Here is a 5,493-nt window from a genome sequence, read left to right on the forward strand (position 1 = left end):
TTTTTTGATAACCCAACCCTGATCTGTACTTTGCCACAACTTTGTCCCTGACCTGTTTGGAGTGCTCCTTGGTCTTCATGGTGCAGTTTGCTTGGTGGTGCCCCTTGCTTAGTGGTGTTGGCCCCAGACTCTGGGGCCTTTCAGAACAGGTGTATATATACTGAGATCATGTGACAGATCATGTGACACTTAGATTGCACACAGGTGGACTTTATTTAACTAATTATGTGACTTCTGAAGGTAATTCGTTGCACCAGATCTTATTTAGGGGCTTCATAGCAAACGGGGTGAATACATGTGCTCTCACTGAAGACCTAGCTAGCCAGTAATTAGCTAACACCAGACACAGCTGAAAGGGGAAACATATAAGTATCTTTGCCATAGATGAATAGGCTAAACTGAGAATTATATTTGCTGACACCCTACAGTAAATGAGACATGAGCACCCCTTAAATGCTCTAAACAATGCAAATAAATACTGGAGGATGCAAATGGAGGGGTTGGGAGACACTGTGGTCCCGTCCGACTATACCCCCGGCGAGGGCCAACCAGGCAGGATATAACCCCACCCACTTTGCCAAAGCACAGCCCCCACACCACTAGAAGGATATCTTCAAACCACCAACTTACTACCCTGAGACAAGGCCTAGTACAGCCCACAAAGATCTCCCCCACGGCATGAACCTAAGGGCGGTGTCACGTTCTGACCTGTAAAGGTGTGATTTGTTAGTGTTTAGTTTGGTCAGGACGTGGCAGGGGGTATTTGTTTTATGTGGTTCAGGGTGGTTGTGTGTATGTGTCCATGTAGAGAGAGGTATTTGATTTATTAGTCCAGGGTTTTGGTTATTGTTCTATGTTAGTTTATTTATATGTTCTGTCTAGTCATTTGTATTTCTATGTTTAGTTAATTGGTGTTGGGGCCTTCAGTTGGAGGCAGCTGTCTATCGTTGCCTCTGATTGAAGGTCCTATAATTAGGGGTGTGTTTGTATTGTGGATTGTGGGTAGTTGTATTCTGTTTTGTGCTTGTCACCTGACAGAACTGTTAGTGTCGTTTCTGTTAATTGGATATGTGTTTATTTTGTTTCTCCTTCTTATACATTAAAAAGAGAAGATGAGTATACACTTCCCTATTGCGTCTTGGTCCTCCACACACGACACTCGTTACAGAACTACCCACCACAACTGGATCAAGCAACAGAAGAGGGAGCAGCCAAGGAAGCAGGAGGACTACAGGGAATCGTGGTCATGGGAGGAAATCCTGGCGGGAGAAAGTCCGTGGCGAAGGAACGGTGAGGACCGGGAGAAGTACGTTGGGACGAGGCTAGCAAGGAGGCCTGAGAGGCAGCCCCAATATTTTTTTGGGGGGAGGCACACGGGGTGGGTGGCTGGGCAAAGGATGCCCCTGAAGCCAACACCTCGTGCTTATTATGGGGAGCACATGGAGTGGAGAGCGTCGAAGTACGAAGAGGTACGCAAGATCTCGCCCCAAGCAAAGGCCGTGCTAGAGTGGGCATCCAGTCTGGAAGGAGGATGCCAGCCCAATACGTCTGGCCACCGGTAAGCCTCCGAAGTCCAGGCTACAGGACACCTCCTCTACGCACGGCGACCATCAGGCCCCTGCATAGCCCAGTCCGCCCTGTACCAGCACCCCGAACGTACAGGGCTACTACTGCCATCCAGCCAGGACGGGTTGTGCAGGAGGTGAGCTCGAGACTTCCAGTACTCACCCAAGGCCCGGTGTATCCTACTCCTGCTCCAAGATTCTAGCAGCCGTATTTAGCACTAACTGAAGTTTATTTAGTTCCTTATCCGGGTAGCCGGAAAGTAGATCATTACTGTAGTCTAATCTAGAGGTGACAAAAGCATGGATTCATTTTTCTGCATCATTTTTGGACAAAAAGTTTCAGATTTTTCAATGTTACGTAGATGGAAAAAAGCTGTCCTTGAAACAGTCTTGATATGTTCGTCAAAAGACAGATCAGGGTCCAGAGTAACGTTGAGGTCCTTCACAGTTGTATTTGAGACGACTGTACAACCATCAAGATTAATTGTCAGATCTAACAGAAGATATCTTTGTTTCTTGGGACCTAGATCTAGATCTAGCATCTCTGTTTTGTCCGAGTTGAAAAGTTAAACAAATTCTGCCATCCACTTCCTTATGTCTGAAACAGATGCTTCCAGGGAGGGCAATTTTGTGGCTTCACAATGTTCCATCGAAATGTACAGCTGTGTATCGTCCACATAGCAGTGAAAGTTACCATGATGTTTCCGAATGACATCACCAAGAGGTGAAACATATAGTGAAAACAATAGTGGTCCTAAAACGGAACCTTGAGGAACACCAAAATCTACAGTTGATTTGTCAGAAGACAAACCATCCACAGAGACAAACTGATATCTTTCCGACAGATAAGATCTAAACCAGGCCAGAGCTTGTCCGTGTAGACCAATTTGGGTTTCTAATCTCTCCAAAAGAATGTAGCGATCGACGGTATCAAAAGCAGCACTGAGGTCTAGGAGCACGAGTACAGATGCAGACCCTTGGTCTAACACCATTAAAGGTAATTTACCACCTTCACGAGTGCAGTCTCAGTGCTACGATGGGGTCTAAAACCAGACTGAAGCATTTCTTATACATTGTTTGTCTTCAGGAAGGCAGTGAGTAGCTGCGCAACAGCTTTTTCAAGCATTCAAGCAAGAGATGCTTTATTACTGCCACTTTTAGAGAGTTTGGTACACATCCAGTGGATAACGAGCTGTTTATTATGTTCAAAATAAGAGGGCCAAGCACAGGAAGCAGCTCTTTCAGTAATTTAGTTGGAATAGGGTCCAGTATGCAGCTTGAAGGTTTAGAGGCCATGACTATTTTCATCAATGTGTCAAGAGATATAGTATTAAAAAACTTGAGTGTGTCCCTTGATCCTAGGTCCTGGTAGAGTTGTGCAGACTCAGAACAACTGAGCTTTGGAGAAAGACGCATATTTAAAGAGGAGTCCGTAATTTGCTTTCTAATGATCATGATCTTTTCATCAAAGAAGTTAATGAATTTATCACTGCTGAAGTGAAAGCCATCCTCTTTTGGGGGAATGCTGCTTTTTAGTTAGCTTTGCGACAGTATCAAAAATAAAATTTGGATTGTTCTTATTCTCCTCAATTAAGTTGGAAAAATATGCTGATCGAGCAGCAGTGAGGGCTCTTCGATACTGCACGGTACTGTCTTTCCAAGCCATTTACTTTCCAATTTTCTGGATGCTTGCTTCAGGGCTTGGGTATATTTTGTATACCAGGGAGCTAGTTTCTTATGACAAATGTTTTTTTGTTTTTAGGGGTGTGACTGCATCTAGGGTATTACGCCAGGTTAAATTAAGTTCCTCAGTTAGGTGGTTAACCAATTGTTTACCTTCCAGTCTCAATGGGGATAGCTGAGCTGACTACACTGACTGTGCTAGTTGCAGACTCAACTAAGCTGCCAGGATGGCTAACAGCCTGCTGCCTGGCCTGCACCCTCTCATCGTGGAGCTAGAGGAGTTAGAGCCCTGTCCATGCTCGTAGATAAGATGAGAGTCCGTCACTCCTCAGCAGGCCAGGCTTGGTCCTGTTTGTGGGTGAGTCCCAGAAAGAGGGCCAATTATCTACAAATGATGTATTTTGGGAGGGGCAGAAAACAGTTTTCAACCAGAGACAATTACTCGATGCCGACACATCTTTCTAGCTGATTTACACGCTGAGGCTATGTTGCGCTTGGGGACCTCTGACTGTTTCAACCTAACACCTTTGGTGCTGACGTGGATAAAAAATATCCCTATACTCTCTACACTCGCCAGTTTTAGCCTTAGCCAGCACCATCTTCAGATTAGCCTTAACGTCGGTAGCCCTGCCCCCTGGTAAACAGTGTATGATCGCTGGATGATTCTTTTTAAGTCTAATACTGCGGGTGATGGAGTCAATTTCAATTTGTCAGAGCTAATGGTGGGAGGCTTCGACATTTCAGACCCTGTAACGGGTGGAGGAGAGACCAGAGAAGGCTTGGCCTCTGACTTCGACTTTCAAATCAAATCAAATTTTATTTGTCACATACACATGGTCAGCAGATGTTAATGCGAGTGTAGCGAAATGCTGGTGCTTCTAGTTCCGACCATCCAGTAATATCTAACAAGTAATCTAACAATTTCACAACAACTACCTTATACACACAAGTGTAAAGGAATGAATAAGAATATGTACATAAAAATATATATGGATGAGCGATGGCCGAACGGCATAGGCAAGATGCAGTAGATGGTATAGAGTACAGTATATACATATGAGATGAGTAGTGATGTATGTAAACATTATATAAAGTGGCATAGTTTAAAGTGACTATTGATACATTTATTACATCAAATTTGTAATTATTAAAGTGGCTAGTGATGAGTCAGTATGTTGGCAGCAGCCACTCAATGTTAGTGATGGCTGTTTAACAGTCTGATGGCCTTGATATAGACGTTTATCAGTCTCTCGGTCCCAGCTTTGATGCACCTGTACTGACCTCGCCTTCTGGATGATAGCGGGGTGAACAGGCAGTGGCTCGGGTGGTTGTTGTCCTTGATGATCTTTTTGGCCTTCCTGTGACATTGGGTGGTGTAGGTGTTCTGGAGAGCAGGTAGTTTGCCCCCGGTGATGTGTTGTGCAGACCTTACAACCCTCTGGAGAGCCTTACAGTTGTGGACGGAGCAGTTGTCGTACCAGGCGGTGATACAGCCCGACAGGATGCTCTCGATTGTGCATCTGTAAAAGTTTGTGAGTGTTTTTGGTGACAAGTCGAATTTCTTAAGCCTCCTGAGGTTGAAGAGGCGCTGTTGTGCCTTCTTCACCACACTGTCTGTGTGGGTGGACCATTTCAGTTTGTCCGTGATGACGCCGAGGAACTTAAAACTTTCCACGTTCTCCACTACTGTCCCGTTGATGTGGCTAGGGGTGTGCTCCCTCTGCTGTTTCCTGAAGTCCATGATCATCTCCTTTGTTTTGTTGACATTGAGTGTGAGGTTATTTTCCTGACACCACACTCCGAGGGCCTTCACCTCCTCCCTGTAGGCCGTCTCATCGTTGTTGGTAATCAAGCCTACCACTGTAGCGTCATCTGCAAACTTGATGATTGAGTTGGAGGAGTGCATGGCCACGCAGTCATGGCTGAACAGGGAGTACAGGAGAGGGCTGAGAACGCACCCTTGTGGGGCCCCAGTGTTGAGGATCAGCGGGGTGGAGATGTTGTTTCCTACCCTCACCACCTGGGGGCGGCCCATCAGGAAGTCCATGACCCAGTTGCACAGGGCGGGGTCGAGACCCAGGGTCTCGAGCTTAATGTCAAGTTTGGAGGGTACTATGGTGTTAAATGCTGAGCTGTAGTCGATGGACCGGCAGCCTTGCGAGGGTTAACACGTTTAAATGCTGTGGTGAAGGGGAGCCTGCATGTTTTGGTAGCGAGCCGTGTCGTTGACACTGTATTGTTCTCA

The sequence above is a fragment of the Salmo salar genome, chromosome ssa23 (assembly GCF_905237065.1).
Source record: "Salmo salar chromosome ssa23, Ssal_v3.1, whole genome shotgun sequence".
Lineage (NCBI taxonomy): Eukaryota > Metazoa > Chordata > Actinopteri > Salmoniformes > Salmonidae > Salmo > Salmo salar.